Here is a 16,585-nt window from a genome sequence, read left to right as displayed (position 1 = left end):
GTGTCTTCACTCACACAAAGAAGAGTTTCCACGCAAACCGCTGCTGTGCATGAAAGCAATGGGCATGCGGGAAGCTAACCAGCCAGTCACCAGTTCCAGTCCGTGGCCAGTCAGTCAGGGGCATCTCTAGTGTCATCCAGAAGAGGTCAACCTAACTGCTAATAGAAATCCCTCCAGGCAGAGCGCTTATTAACACAACTTGTTTATCAGTCTAGCTTGAGAAGACAAAAAATGCCCCCCACACAGCACTAGAGTGATAAGATTCCCTTATTCGGTTTGAACGTTTTCACTTTAATTTGTCTCCTCTCTTTGCTTCTCCTACATTTATTCCTAGAGCTGTTTTCCTGAAATTCAACCTTATAGGAAAAACAAAATCATGGTTAGTATGTTGGATTCAACATGAACCAGGCCAGACTGCCCTCCCTGTCACACGCCCGTTAAAGTCGCAGTGGCACAAGTTCATATCTACCTCTGTATATTTATGAGAACGATATCTAAAATAAAAATCACGCTCACTGTTAATGCTTTAAAGGCTGAGCATATACACGGGACTCTTTAAATGAAACATTATGTGCATGTTTGTGACAAAAACTCTGCGTGACAGAAAAAGAAGTAAATTGTGCATGTGTGTAGTGTGTGCAAGCATGGCTCGAGGGGCGAATGACTTTTATCCTTCTGTCAGAGGGAATGTGTCAGATTTCGACTCTTTTGTTCCTTGTCGCCGAGCCTTGTCGTTACGTCTATCCGCGCGCGCGCGTGTGTTTGCCTGCCATCCCTGTCGGCTTTAGTTATTAGTCACTGGCTCTGTCGAGAGGCGCCTTTTTTTCCCAAATAGTTTGGAAGTCATAAATCCATAAGCAGACAGATGTAAGCTGGCGACCAAATACAGACATATATTAGGCATTCCCCTGGATCCAGCAAGCTGCTTGATGGGACATAAATGTAATCATATCCTTTCTCCTAAATCCCTCAGAGCTTTCACATTCTCCCTTCACCATTGCTGATAGACTATTAAGATACAGATGCTACTGTGTATACACTACACTAAGTCTGTTGAGATCATTCTCATGTATACCATATGTCTCCCCTTAAATTTTGATGCACTGCGTCTTCTCTGAAGTGTTGATAAGACATTTGAGTGGAATACAGCAAGCATTATGGTCCATGGCATACTGTGGGCTGCAGTGCTGGAACGATCACAAAGAAAAAGCAGAATGAAACGGAGAAACTGAGCGAGCACATTTTGCAAAAAGGTTATTCAGCGTAGCATGTAATAACCAAAATGGAAACCGAGGTGATTTTCCTGTGTTTTTGAGGTAATCTGTCTGTGTGTGAGAATGAGAACGAGATAGGTCACATCCTGTCTGCCACCCAAAATGTAAACGCTTTGAAATCATTATGCTACTATTACTGTAATTGAGTTTGAGAATAATACCAAATGCTTAAATAATACCAGATTACGAATTCATTATGATATGCTATAATAATGCTGGCCAGATGCTGCTGTTTTGTCTGGCCGGCAAATGAATCTAATCCAGATTGGACATCTGACAATGGAGGTTTTCATAACCCCCAAATGACTTTGAACAGGTTTCTGGTTGTATTCATTTGCAAAAAAGAAAAAAAAAGGGGGAAAAGTACTAATTAAACACAGAAAAAAAGCACAGGAAATCAAAGCTGGCAGCAGCACAATCATTGTAGGTGAACAAACCCCACCACACCACAAAAAAAATCTGATATCTGAATCTGTTGTCTAGTATTGTTACATTAAATTAAAAACATACTTTTCCCAATGTTAGTCCTAACATTGCAGTTGAAACTGAGGCTATGCAAGGTTAAATGTTAGGTTGTTTACTGGAAATTTATGTAACAATGCAATGTTGTGGAGTGAAGCAGGAGCTATGCAATAAATGTCTAACCACAACTTAAACCTTCACGATTAATTAACTGTAAGGTTGTTGTTGGGGTTTTTTTTTTTACATCAGATACTTTGAAACTGTGTCATCAGTTTCTTAGTCAGAATAAAACTATTTGCACTGCTCAGAATTCCAGAAAAGCTGGGATAATGTTCCGGTTAGTGTGCCATAAAAATAATAATCAAAGCATCATACAAGGCGCTGGTAACTGAGGGACTGTTTATTTTTATATTATGGATAAGTTCACTTATAGAGCTGGTGAGCAAAAGTAAGACATCAAAAATGAAAGAAAAAAGTAGCAAAGTAATGACAAAAACAAATGCTGAAAACCCCCGAAACACACAAGTGTAACATTTTTAGTTTTGCAGAAATCTGTATACTGTAGCCTACTAGTTGTTGGTCCAACCACATGGTGGAAATGACTATATACTTCCCTAAATCGTACTATGTGTTTTTCAGATGAGTTGAATATGCAGAGCGAGCAGTTTTAGGGGGATATCTGATCATAACACTAATAAGAGAAGTTTTGTGTCACAGCTGCCTGGCGTCTGCTTGCAGGCACACAGTGGTGGTTTCGGAACAGGAAGCGCCGCCTTGACCCTTGCTTCCTCCATTGCGCCTTGTTTATGTTCCAACGACTTCCTGCATTTCTCTGTCATTTCTCAGGCTTGGAATAGGCTTGGCCAGTGGATAGATACATCATGATATATTTGTCTAGCGAAAGCTTATACATGTAGAAACGTAAGCTAAAGGCGGTGGGATACTTCCTAAGAAGAGCAGATTGTTGTGGTGTGATTGTAATGCCGGCTTCCAGTCACTAGAGGGTGGTTGAGCCTGAGCTATGTGAGCGGGACTCAGCTGTGGGGATACTTTGCCTGACAGGAGGTAAGATTATTGACATGTTTCACAAAATGATCTCTGCTCTGTGTGAAACATTCTTGGCATTCGGGCTAAATAGGAAAAGAAGAGTTCAGACACATACATGTAAAAAAAAAAAAAAGGAGCTGAATGTTTGATTTGATTTAATTGTTTTACTTACCAGTGTTATAATTTTTGCTTTTTGCTTTTTAAGTTTGCCCAAAACAGACTTCAATAATTGCAGAGAGTCTTAGTAAAGTAAGTAGAATGTGACAGTTTTTATATGTATTTGCACTTTGTGTGTTTAAGTGCTGCTTTTTTTATAGTCTGCCTTATTGTGGTACATGTAGAGAGAAGAATACAAAACAGCGAGACTACATTATCTCTGCAGCAACTTCGCATACTGTAATTCCACTTTATCCACAAACGGCTCGAGTTGTATTCTCTGCTCAGAAGTTTTTCAAGGTTTAACGTGTGTGTGTGTGTGTGTGATAGAGAGAGATAGACCGCTCTTCCTTTGTTTTATTAAACTGTCTTGAATAAAAAGTGTCAGCACAAGTTTGATTTTCACCAGTAGATTTGTGATGATAAACGCCAGCAAATGTCACTGGTTTGGTTTGGTCTTCAAAGGCTGGTTATAGGACTGCTCTGTAGTGCAGGAGCGTGGGGCACGGACCCATCCTTACTGACCCAGCGGGGCGTCTCTTGGCCAGACACTTGAGCTTCAGGCCCCAGGGGTCTGATACAAGCTGCCAAATCCTGAGAAGGTAGCTGTACTACAACCTACTCAAAGCAAAGAACGATACATGATTAATATGTGTCTGCGCGCCCTTTGTACTTGCTGATAAAATCAAAGACCTTTATCAAAGCTTTCTTTCTGAGGCCAAGTATTTGCCAGGGAAAGATCATGAATTGCCCCCTAACGTTTTACAGTATTTATTCTGTCTAATACAATTAGTAGTTATATGCTATGCATTTTTTTTTCCAATTTATATTTTGTGCGTAAGGAAAGAAACACATCAAAATTAATATTCGAGATTTATTTGATGGGATGATAGAAGTTATATGGCATCACAGAAATCTTGACAATCTTCAAAGGAACCAGTGGGAATGGCTGAGAGGTCAAAGACAGCTTTGTGCTCTTAAAAGAGAGGAAATTGATTATAAGATGTTAAGCATTAAATGTAATGTTCATAATGGGCTGACACAAAAAACAAATGAGAACATTCATGAACCGACTGTACATGCAAGAAAGTGAGAGAGAGAGAGGCAGGGAGAGGGCTGCACATGATCTTGATTGGGAACAGCTTTAAACAAATTAGGGTAATTCTGGTGCCCAGTTTGAAGTAAAAAAAAATACCAATACAGATTGTGGCAACGTTTCCTTTTAAACCTAAACAAGGAGGCTCTTACAGTGTTGTATTAGCAACATATTAATGCAGGTCTAGACAAAGAGAAAGGTTTTCAGTTTGTATCCTTTGAGAACAGCTATCCCGTCAGCCTTACCACAAAAAGTCATTAAAAAGCAAAAGTTTACATAAACAGTTCATTCAGTTAAACATGTTAAATATGTACATTTCAGCTGGGGGAAGCTATCAAAACTCCAACTAATATTACTCCTTCGACATGTTGTAAACTGCAGACCTATGAAATACCGGTCACATGCTTTAAATTCTGATTTGGTCTAGGTTCCTGACTACGCCTTCATTTGGGTTTTCATCATACAGCTATGCTGAAGGGTATTATTATTATTATTGTTATTATTATTTTGCAGCTTGGAAAAGATCGTTGTTCGTGCTGAGGGATTTAATAATTTCTCCAATTTTCCCAAAGGTCAAATGCAATGTCAAATACAATTACAAAAATGATTTTCACGTTACTTAAAGCCTTAATTCTAATGAAAATTATAAAATTAATTATTTGCTCTTTTTGAATTTTATGCCGGTAGCATACTTTTGAAAAAGGGGCCGTGTCATCACAGCTTCTTTTAACAGCGCTCTGTATGTGTTTGTAAGTATTTGCATCAGCAGCCAGGTTTTAAAGCAAAATATTTTCCCATTCCTATTTTATATGGAAGTTCAGCTGGAAGAGTTTTATTACGTTATATGTTAAAGTGTCAGTCGGTGGCAGGTCTGGACAGCTGCTAGTCTTCCCAACTCTGAGCCGTGCTGTTGGAATACCTCCAAAAGTTGTTTTAGCATTGTCTTGCTGAAATAAGTAATGACTTCTTGAAAGCATTGGATGATAGCATGCATTGCTCAGAAACCTGTATATAAGGCATTGGTACCTTCACAAATGTAAAAGTTCCCTATGCAATGTATGCCATCGCATTTGTGATATTTTTAGACATTTTTCCACTTTATGCCAGGTCATGCTACAGAGAAGGTGACAGTGTCTGTGAATGCAACTGTTGCTTTCGGAACTATTTCTTAGCTTATGCAGCGATTTCCATCCTTTAATTTTCTAAAACACTTAATCCAGTATGGGGCTGCAGGAAGGTGGGTACTGGGACTATCCCAGCTAATACAGGTAGCAAGAGGCCTGCACTATGAAGTAAGTTCAGCATGCTAGGGGTATATTTCTGTTAAGTGAATTCACTAACCCTAACATCAGCACTGACGATAAGCAGTCACATGAAGCTGGTTACCAACTTGTCAAATTAACGTAGGGTTTCCTAATTTAATTATGAGTGTGTTCACATGAAAAGGTTGCTGCTGGCACCATCTGACCAATCACGAACGTGGATAAGTCCTGGCAGAAGACTGGCTGATCAAACAAAGGAAGAGAACTATAATTTTAGAAAAATATGAAGAGGTTAAACATACTACAGCGTGAAAGCAACACAGCCAGTGCAGACAGCACTGCCATATGAGTGAATGTGAGAGCAAAAGCACTGTACAGGAGTTTAGTGTAAAGAACGTATGAATGCATGTGAGCTTTAGTCAGTAAGACTGGAAAAGAGCAACTATATTGAAGACAAGAAGGAAAGCTGGCATGCAGACTGTGTAAGTCAACAGACAGCGTAATATCAGATCGCATTAGGTCACAGGAGAATCTGATAGTATGTCATAAGATTAAAACAAAGAGTAAAGAACAAATATAAAAACTAAATTCATCAGAGTACATGGAAATTTGACCCACAAATACTAAGAGGTGTGGTGTTTAAGGATCATATCAATGCTTACAGAACAAATAAACTGTTTTAAAATAAAGTGTTGGACCTTCCTGCTCTACACCCACGAGTTCCCAGGAATCTTCCAGGAATGGAGGCGCTATTTTCTTAGTAAATATATCTCAGTTTTCACCTTGTAGTAAATTAAGAAGACAAAGAGTTGCAGGATGATGGTGGTTAAAATTTCCAGGTGTGATATTAAAGATACGAGGGATCTTTAAAATAGAGAAATGATTATATGTTTATACTGTAATAATATTGATAATTTAGCAGTCATCCTGAAGCACCTGAAGGTAAATTGAACTGAAATGAATAAACAAAAACATCATAGACCTTGAGACGTTAGGGCACACGCAGGCACACTCACACATATGTAGAAACACACTCACACCATGGGAGAGAGAGACGGAGAGAAAGACAGATCCCTGAGTTACCTAGCTGCTAAACACTGAAGAGAGGAGAGTGAATTTGGAGTGACATCCCAGTTATTGCTCTTGACATTTGTGCATCGTCCAGGCGCATATGTGCAGTAAAAGCCGCACCTAGGGGAAACTCTGTGTGCGTGTGTGTGTGCGCACACACTGATGAGCTAAGCACAGCTGAGGACAGACAGTGAATGAATAATAAAGTGTGTCAAACCTGACCTATGCGGTCACTCTGCTGAGACTTTCCCTTGTTTGACCGCCTCCCCAACCTCCTCTCTAACACACACAGAAAAAGCCTCTTGTGCGCTAACTTTAAAATGATGAGACACCAATGATTGTCTTTGTTTTTCAGCTTTAACATACAGCAGCTATTGAACTGTGAAAGTGAATTGGACAGGGATCAACCATATAATATAGTTTTGACAGCCTTTGAAGCGCATCCGCTCTGCCCCCACACTTCTGCTGATTGCCCCTGAGCCCTCTTTCTCCTCTGCAAAGGCATACTGTGGCATTTACAAGGTACAGTGGGCAGCGGGACGCACATTAGAAACAACTAAGCATACATGGATGGAGAGCGAGGTAACAGTGATTTAGGGTGAATCATTTTGGTTGAGTCAAACAGCGATGCGATAGCAAATAAGAAGCTTGGCAAAAAGACATTTTGCAGCTGGTGACCATCACAAAGGAAAAGGTAGTGCCCACTAATCAATGTGAAATGCTTTAATGTTAACATATTTTATAAAATATGCTGTTACTAAGTGCAAGACAGGGAAGCTTATCTGGGAGCTACAGATGGCTGGCAAATAAAGGAGAAAACAACAGAAAGTGTCTATTGATCGGTCCTCTCCACCATGATATCACCAAGCTTTTCCAAGTCTCTGCATCCCAAAAATATGTTTAAGAAAAAAAGTATATATTTTTGGATCCTTTTAATGATTAAATCAATAACAACAACTTACATCACAATTGTTTGTCCGGATGAAGAATATTCCAGCGTGGCAGTAGACTGTTACTATCGATTTAACAAAAATGAGTGAAGAAAATTTATGAATGGATTTTTGCTGCAGGCTGGTAGCACCGTTAAAGACTTCAAGAGACTTAATGAGTACTGTACAGCCTGTCCTTCCTGTGCTGTGCATTTGCAGACAAAGGCATTCTTTCACAGGATACCCGCTCACTCATGTTTTAATGGTGCAAAATAGCCTGAAACCTCTTATATATGTACAGTGGCTGAGGTCTGACAATGGCAAAGAATATGTGATTTAAACCACTGAGTGTGAGTAAATTTTCTTCAGAACCTGAAAATGATGTTTCCCACTCCCCCACCCCCCGCCTATTTTGATCTGTATTTGTGAATGACAAGTGAGCACCTTGCTCACTCAGACTCCAGGGCAAGACTGACTATTTATCGCTGGCTCCACCTTCTTGCTCTGAGCTACAGCTCGGTCATTGCTTACCTTCCTGGTTAAGAGGTCCTGTGTCTGATGCCTGTTTGGTTGTGGTGCCCAGTCTTGAGCAGCTCCCAGCTCAGTCAGTATCAGCAGGGGGATGCCATTGCCTACATATTGTTCTTTGATTGGGCGACTTAGTAAAACATCATTGAGAAAAGACCCTACCTCAATCAGAAGCACTCCTGGAGAAAAATAAACAAAGAGATAAATGGGCCAAACTACTCAAAAGAAGTTTTTTGTTTTTTATTCAGTACAATTCAATTTTATTTATATATAGAGCCAAATCCCAGGAACAGTTGCCTTAAGGCGCTATTTTAAAAGAACAGCAGGGTTTTTCCTGGCTTAGAATGGGTCTTTAGGAAGTTATTATGTGCTTTAGCCCCCAACAGGCCATTGCAGATCGGCGCCCTTCCCTGAAACTGCTTCTGCCAGAGTTTTCTTCCTGTTAAAAGGACGTTTTTCCTTCCCACTGTCATTGAGTGCTTGCTAATAGGAGGTTATTTGATTGTTTGGATTTTCTCTTTATTATTGTAGGGCCTTTGCCTTAGAATATAAAGTGCCTTAAAGTGATTTTTGTTGTGATTTGGTGGCGTATCAGTAAAAATGAATTAAGCACAACTGGCTATGCATATTGTTTAAACAAGTCTGTGTTAATTTACCTGATGTAAGTCAGCACATTTGCCTGTTGTTTATGGCTATACACAATTGTTTTCAACATCTAAAAAATGGCAATATTTGTATCACAGTACTGGTGATTCTCCTTTGGTGAATGGTCATTAGCTCTCTGGTGGGTGCCAAGATTTTTAACATCCAGGAAAATTGTACTTAACGGCTTATGCAGTTGTTAATGTAGCATCACAAATGTGGTCTAACTCTGTTAGAAAGCTGCAGAATAATTTTGACTTGTGCCCAGCATGCATTTATTGTTATAGTTATTGGCATTTTGTTTTTACAATTTTGGCTGAGTGTTGAACAATAGCACAAAACGTTGTGGCTCAAACATTAAATCAGACTTGTCCATTTGTGCATTTGTCATGAGTCTCTTCTTATTTGAATGTTTTCTGATGATTTTCAGGAAAGGGAGCAGTGTGAACCCATATGGAATCTTCATGGGGTGTTTTCATGCTGTCATTTTGTGAAATAAAATCACAGTATGTGATCAATATCCACTGATTGATTGAAAAATGTGCAAACTTAGATAAAATACAGTTTTTAAGCCCTAACCATAGTTTGTACAATTATAATGAGTTTGAAATTCAGTATTTGGTATTATCACCTTAGCAGGCTTTCTTGTAATTTCTTTACGCGGTCTTTAGAATTAGTTCTCCAGGCTGAGGAACATTTAAAGCTCTTCTTTGAATGGTGAACGCATGTAGTGTCCTCAATTGCGTTAAAAGGACAACCTGCCAATATATGCCAAATTTTCCCTCAATGCATTTGGGAATCACAATGTTGGTGCACAAACACATGCCTGTCGAATTGTCTTATCTTTGGTATTTTTCATAGATTCAGCTAAAGAAATTGGTACAAATTATGTGTTTTTGCAACAAACTACTAGCAACAAAGTGTCTACAGATGCTATTTAAAATTGGCTATTTGCTAAATTATCTAAAATGAGTCCAAAGGAAAACTTTGAAAACCCTTCAAAATTCCTTGAGAAATATTGCTCAAGAGCATTAAAAAAAATCTTACAAGAAGGTACTTTGCAAACAAAATATGAAGAAATAAAGGTTGCCTTGAGACTTTTACACAGTACTGTATGACAAATAATTAGCTTTATTTCACAAGTTATCAAAGTCAGGGTTCTACTAATAAATGCACAAGTTGTCCCAATTTCATTGACATGAACTAATGGTTCCAACCAAAGACCATTGTCTTATCAAACAGGTTATCTAGGCAAAAACATGGCCTATTTTCATCTGATATATTTTTCTGTCTGGCTTCTACTTCACAAACCATGTGCCAAACGTTTCTCCACTTTTTGAGTCCTTTTTCTGGCCTTCATGTGAATTTTCGCAGTCTGGATGAGGACCAGTTTTTAATTAATTTCGGCACCACATAAAAAAGGCTACATAACATATAAGAAAACCCCCAATATTTACCACCTGCCAAATTTACTTAGTTTCCAATGTTCAAGTTCAAGTTAAATTAAGTATGCGATGTCATTTTTAAAAATGAAAAATCTGAATTAAATCAGCCAATGAGTGAACTAGGAAAGAGCGGTTTGGACCAATGGGGAAGAAGGAGGGGGGCACTGCGATGTATGCAAATTAGACAGTTTAGTCAAGGTCCTCGCGAGCTTAACAGGTGTGTGAAAAAAAATTTCTTTTCTTGTTTTTCTGCGGCCGAAGGGTGAGTGTTTTATTCTGAAAGTTAACCATTATACTTCGATAGCAGTAGACGTACTAAAAAAAGAAATAGTAGCCACAACTGCCTTTAAGCTAAAATATCCCAGTTTTGGACTAGCTTGCTTTCATTGTAGGCCAAAGTTTAGCCTCGGGCTAAATGTAAACGTCACCAAATCATTTAAATGACTGACTGCAACTATTCCGGCTCAAGGTGTGGTTTCTCCCTCGCAGTTTAGTGCAGGGCAGGTGACACTGAGGATTTTACATTACACGTCTGGGTTTTTTTTTTTTTGGAGTAAACCCACCTACTACAAGGCAGCATTTAAAATTGGTATTATTTGCTAGCCTGGTAGTCATTCAAAGGAGCCTACTTACTGTAGTTGGCAGAAACCTGGTTCTAAGGCAGATGGAATATAAAGCTTGTGGTTTTGAAGTGTTTTACAACTTATGGTAAATGGTAAATGGCCTGTATTTATATAGCGCTTTACTAGTCCCTAAGGACCCCAAAGCGCTTTACATATCCAGTCATCCACCCATTCACACACACATTCACACACTGGTGATGGCAACTTATGATAGTGGCACATTCAAAGTTATTCCTCTTGACAGTCTACAGCTTCAGGTCAGATTTTACCTCATGTGTTTTAGATTTTACCTTCTGGTTACACATCAGTTGTAGACTTTTAATAGTTTGTTCTTGGTAAGAGAAATGTCTTGACTTGAGGAGTAGCTATTGTGAAGAGGAAACAAATTGACTTCTCCTGCCCTTAGTGTCTCAGCTTTGTGTAATTTGCCCAAATCTTGTCCTGTATGTGTGCATGCATGTGTGTGTAATGTGAAGTGAAGTGAAGAGAGAGAGTGGAAAAGAGGTGGTGTGGCAAGAGGGAGAGAGAGACAGAGAAGTGACACAAATCAATGTGAGCACCCAAACCACCATCACCAGCAGCAGCAGCGGCGGCAGTCTTCCCCCTCTACCGACCTCCATCACCTCCCTGTCTTTCAGTGAGAGAGACCAGTGGAGAACGGGAGTCACAGGAAAGACGGGCTCCTCAGCAGCGCAGCATCCGGTAAGTCGTTAAAGAGCTAGGGATACCTCCCACCATGCAGTCAAAGTTGCAGAAGCGAAGGCAACAAGGGCAGCCTGGCAGTGCGACTTTGCTCTCCAAGACTCAGAGCATGCAGAACAGGGTACACGGTCGTGGATGAGCACCTTTTTAAATTTTTAAACCCCCACCGCACAGCTTCTCTTCGCTTCTTCTGTGACGGCTGCTTCTGTTGCAGCTATAGCACAGAGAAAATATCGCTTGGAAGAGGACAGCGTGAGAGAGCCGCCGCTGGTCCTCCTCCAGTCATATGTTTTAAAAGCCTGCTGGGGATTAGGGATTGGATTGAGGGAGGCTTTTTTCCGCCAATCACCGCCCTGCCTCTCAAAAAGCAGGAGAGGGATGGTGGACGAGCTGAGGAGAGAGAGCGGTAGTTCTCTAATGCTGTAATGTTTCTATAGATACTTACATTTTGCCCGTGGCTTTTGTTTTTGTTGACACTGTGGGTCTGTGTGGGATTAACTGGATCTCTTAAGTATCTATTAGCAAGCATGTGGAAAACTTTTTTTAAAGGGCTGTGCTTATACTGGATTTAGAAAATTACACGTGCATGAGGTGCACATTTGTGTTTTTCTTTGGTGAACAAAGAAAACCGTTCTGCATTTGCAGGGAATCAGCTTCAGTTGCATCTGTAATTGTTCAAGGTTTTCATCAGAATATTTTGGGTTTATTTTACTTTTTTTATGGCTGCTTCTCATTTCCTAGAAATGAGATGAGAGATGAGATGTGTTTTATTTGTCAGTTGCAGGTCTTTTGCCCACAACAGAGATGACAGACCTTGCCGACCGTACATACAATACACAAACATCACATTGGGGAGACAGGTCAGGCTAGGTAGCGAGGAAAAAGAAACATCGAAATGTGTAACACAAAAGGATAATACAGGAATGCACAGATATCAACACACCATAACACAATAAACACAGACAAGCAACATGGGAAAGAGTTCCAGTGTGTACATCTGATCTGGGACCGCTGCAATCTTCGACTGCGCCTCCAGCTGACCCGATGTCCACATCAGAGAAGATGCTATCAGTAATTTTGCTATAACAGAATTAGCTGAGTTTGTCATTTGGTTTGGTTGCCATGTTCGTCTAAATTATGCATCCACTTTAATGGCTTTAATCAAACTCCATAGGCTTACAGAATGAAGGGCAGCAGGGAAAATAGTTTAGAACAGGACTTGTGCTAATGTCAAAGCTTTCAAATTAGGACAATTATAGTAACACGATTATCTACAAGACAGTGATTGAGGGGCATCTTTATTCAGTATTAAAATTGTCTTAATCACAGTGAGATAGCTTGGCTTTCTAGTTTTGGCTGGTTTTTAGTGTTGTTTCACAGCAAGAAGGTCCTGGGCTCAAATCCTGCTTGGGGCCGCTCTGTGGGGAATTTGCATGCTCTCCATGGGTCTGCGTAAGTTCTCACCGGATACTCCCACAGTCCAAACACATGGATGAGGTGATTCTAAATTTGTCACATGAATGGTTGTCTGTCTCTGTGCATTAGCCTTACGATCGATTGGTGACTTGTCCAGGCTGTATGCCTCTTTTCACCCTATGACAGTTTGGATAGGCTCCAGGCCTCCACAACTCTGAATGGGATAAGCAGATGAAGATCGGTGGAAATTTTATGTTCAGATTAAAACCCTGACCATCAGTAGCAACCTCAGGTTACGCGACCTTTTACCACTCTCACTTAAGCCAATAACAAGCAAAATAGTTTTTTGGATAAATAATAAATCCCTGTGAAAATGAGTTGTGGTACACCTAACTTTCATGTGTATGTGTCTGCATTGTTTTGTAATTTCACCTCCAAAGAGTTACATCACTCCTACAATACTTCACTAACACCATTAGAGGAGTTTGATTCACTGACTGCAAGGTGCCTAAGTCCAAATCATCACCCCACTACCACCATGCTTGATGTTGGTACGAAGTGTTTGTGCTGATTTGCTGTGAATTGCTTTGCTTAATGGGTAAACATCTCCACCTTGGTCCAGAGCGATCTTTCCAGAGCTCTTGTGGTTTGGTCAGATGCAACTTTCCAAACCTAAGTGGTGCTGCCGTGTTTTATTTTTAGAGGGACAAGGCTTTCCCCTGGCAACCCTTCCAAACAAGCTGTACTTGTTCAGTCTTTTTCTAAATATGTTGTCATGAACTTTAACATATAACATATTAAATGAGGTCTGAGATGTAGCTTTTGTTATTTGTTTGCACTTTATCTGTGCCTTACTTGCCTCGGCATCCTGCAGGGTAAAGCCTCCCTTTATTGCATGTGGTGCTGTGTCAGTGACTGTGTAATTTTAGGGTCAGCATCTTCCCCTATCCGTCGTTCTTTAAGAGACTTAAAGAATGAGAGGCGGTAAAAGTCAAAGCTGCTCAGGTGTAAAGAGATTCTGCCATAAAACAGTGTTCTGTTGGTTCAGGGATTGTGCTTCTGTGTGATCTACGTTTTTACTTCTAAAGCAGACTGCAAAGCTCATTCTTTTACCATCCAGTCTCGTCTGACACTATTAGTATAACTGAGCTACTAAAGATTACTGAGGTAAAACCATTTTTCTCCATTAGCAAGATCTGACTTCATCATCTATAGTACATGACAAATGACGGATAAAGCAGCTGTATTTTTATTTCTGACATATTGCCATCAGAGCTGTGAATTTTATTATTAGGCTATTCTTTTCTGTGCTATTCTGTATTCAGAGTTCCCTGCACCCTCTGTGCTTGTTTTATTTGAACAACCAATTGCAGTCATTGCTGAGTGATACTGTATCTGCACCGAATGTGAAGTGCGTCTGCTATTTACAGTCCTACAGTATCAGTTGCTGCTGCGCTCCCAGTTGTTATTGTGGGAGCTTGGCAGCGGTGGATATTGTTATCTGTCCGTAGCATCAGGGATTGGTTTCCGCTCTGTTTTAGACAGTGATGAAAACACAAACATGTACTGTACACAGAAATACACACACACGCACAGACAGGCACACTGAGTTTGTTTGTTACATTGTTGTGCATGTGTGTCAAAGTGGGTGTATGCATGTCCCCAGGCCCACGGCGCGAGACACATTGTTAGATGCAGGTAAGAGTCAGACGGAGAGAGACATCTGTCAGTCTCTGAATGGTATTTTCCCAATGCGACTGATGAGGTGCTCTTTCTCCCTCGGTCATGGTCCCGCTCTTTCTCTCTCACACACACACGCACACACGGATTTTTGTGCACACGCATATGAGGTTAGGGCTCAGGTGAAGAAGCTGCACGTTTGAGTGTCACTGATTTAACGGGGTGTTGATCTCTTACAAGACAGGAAGCTGTAAACAAATCCCCCAACATGTGGTGACTTGCTGGAGCATATCCCTCTCTTCTTTCGCTATCAGAGTATGTTTGTGTGACTTGTAGACTAATGAAATATAACAGCTGAGTGTAAATTGGAACAGACAGCAGGCATTTGAAGTGGAGCTTTGTTTGGTTACAGTAATTATTCATTAAACACCTTCCAAGTAACTTCCAGTAAGTGTGTTATCTTTGAATGACTGTCCATATTCTTAGCTCACTGAGAGATATGGCTGTGCAGTAATTGCACTTTGTAGTTCTTAAATGCTTGTGCTATTATCAGTTTGGAGAATACAATAAAAAATTTGGTTAGTTTAAGTTTATAATCCACAAATGTGGTTAATGGGGTTTGTGAAATGCATCTTATTTCCCTAAACATCACTTTAGCCAATTTATAAATTTGGCCAAAATGAAAATAATAAACACATGCAATGAAAGTTTAATGAACTTCAATTTGATAGTACATAAAAATCTGAGCATCACTGCCTCCCAGCCCTGCCCAGTACTGGGTGGTTTTTATGATGAATTGTACAAATAGGGACAGTCACTGTCTGATCCATGTCAGGTTGAAGGTTGTTTGAAGGTAGGGCTGTTCGATATAACGATATATATCGGATGACGATATGAAAACGTCTATCGTTTTATATTATGCTATCGTTTGTTTTGTGGTGTCGCAAAATAAACTGTTTACGGCAATATATATATATTTTTTTGATGGTCACTGTAGTGGGTATATTAATTTCTTGAAGTTCTCTTTTTCTCTTATTTTTATAATAACCACACTACAGACGAATAAGCAACTGTTTTTACTCTTTGTCGTTAGCAACAACGATGGTAAACACAACTAGTGGCTCCGCCGTCCGCTTGTTTAGTTTCCACATAAGCCTTTCACAATAAAGCTGAAGATCCTGTTGAGATTTTTCAAAATAAACTGAAATAATGACAAACAGGCCAGTCAAAACAAATTGAGGACCTTGCTCCCGAACATGGGGCTACCTCTGTAGCATGGACATGGTTTGGTTATGAAAAGTCTGACACCGATCAGAAAACTGTACTATGCAAATTTGGAGGAAACTGGTCCCTACCTCAGAATCAAACACGGGAAACCTTTTCTACCGCCTACGTAAGAATCACGTGAAAGAGTATGGAGAGAGTTTATGGATGTGATACAAAAAAAGAGCCGTCACGTGTGTAAATGACCTTTAAATTTGGTAAATATTTTTTATGTTTGTTTGAAAGGCACTTCGGTTTTATTTTGAAATCTGTGCTTTTATTTTGAAACAGGAAACTGGCACAAAACCGTTAAAGGGCTGTCATTAACGTTTCTTTTAGGATATGGTAAATGGTATGCCTTAAAGTGAAAAATATGTACGTTTACTTTGCCAATTAGTACCTGGCTGACAGTGGCACAAGGGTTGTTAATGTTTCCTTTAACGGAATAAGTTACATGCAATCAAAATGTCGTTTAATAGAGTTTATATTGTTAACCTTGACCTTGACCTTTATGTGTAGTTGTAAGTTAGTGAGGTGATATAATGAATTGAGTGATGTAAATTTGATGTATATGCTATATGTGAGCAGGAGAAATTTGTTTCCTTTGATGTTATGGTATTAATATTGCTGGTTTTGTTTTGCTCCTAGCTCTTACGGTGTCTTCACTGAATGTTTCAATAAAGACATTTCCAATAAAACCTCTGTGAAGCATCAGTATAAGAGACCATCATTCAGCCAGGGATGCTACAATGTGCTCCAAATAAAGCTTAGACTCAAACGTTAGAACAGGCTTTTCCCCGCAGCACGCCGTGTAATAAATCCTCACAAAGAAAACGGCAGCCGTTACAACTTATGCTTAAAAATGTATAGTTTCATGCATCGGTCAAAACACTCGACTCCGGTTACACGACGCCCAGCTGAAAACACTTCATGCAAGTCCAGTTGCTCAAGATTCACAGAATTTACAGAAACATAAAATGTTTGTGATA

General features: G+C 39.8%; 1 protein-coding gene across 1 annotated transcript in view; it reads left to right on the top strand.

The window, feature by feature from the left end:
- The first annotated feature begins 10,106 nt into the window (after nucleotides 1–10,106).
- Nucleotides 10,107–16,585, top strand: part of sox5 (SRY-box transcription factor 5) — a 323,149-nt gene continuing 316,670 nt past the window's right edge. The window contains exons 1-2 of the mRNA XM_086268027.1: nucleotides 10,107–10,129; nucleotides 11,012–11,237. The gene's annotated coding sequence lies outside the window, so the exon portion shown is untranslated. The remainder of the gene's footprint in view (nucleotides 10,130–11,011; nucleotides 11,238–16,585) is intronic.

Source organism: Aulonocara sp. 'chitande type north' Nkhata Bay, linkage group LG17, assembly GCF_057382095.1.
Source record: "Aulonocara sp. 'chitande type north' Nkhata Bay isolate Kocher_YH1m ecotype deep benthic linkage group LG17, A_spYH_male_GT1.1, whole genome shotgun sequence".
Taxonomy (NCBI): Eukaryota; Metazoa; Chordata; class Actinopteri; order Cichliformes; family Cichlidae; genus Aulonocara; species Aulonocara sp. 'chitande type north' Nkhata Bay.
This window is presented reverse-complemented; position numbering and strand designations above follow the sequence as displayed.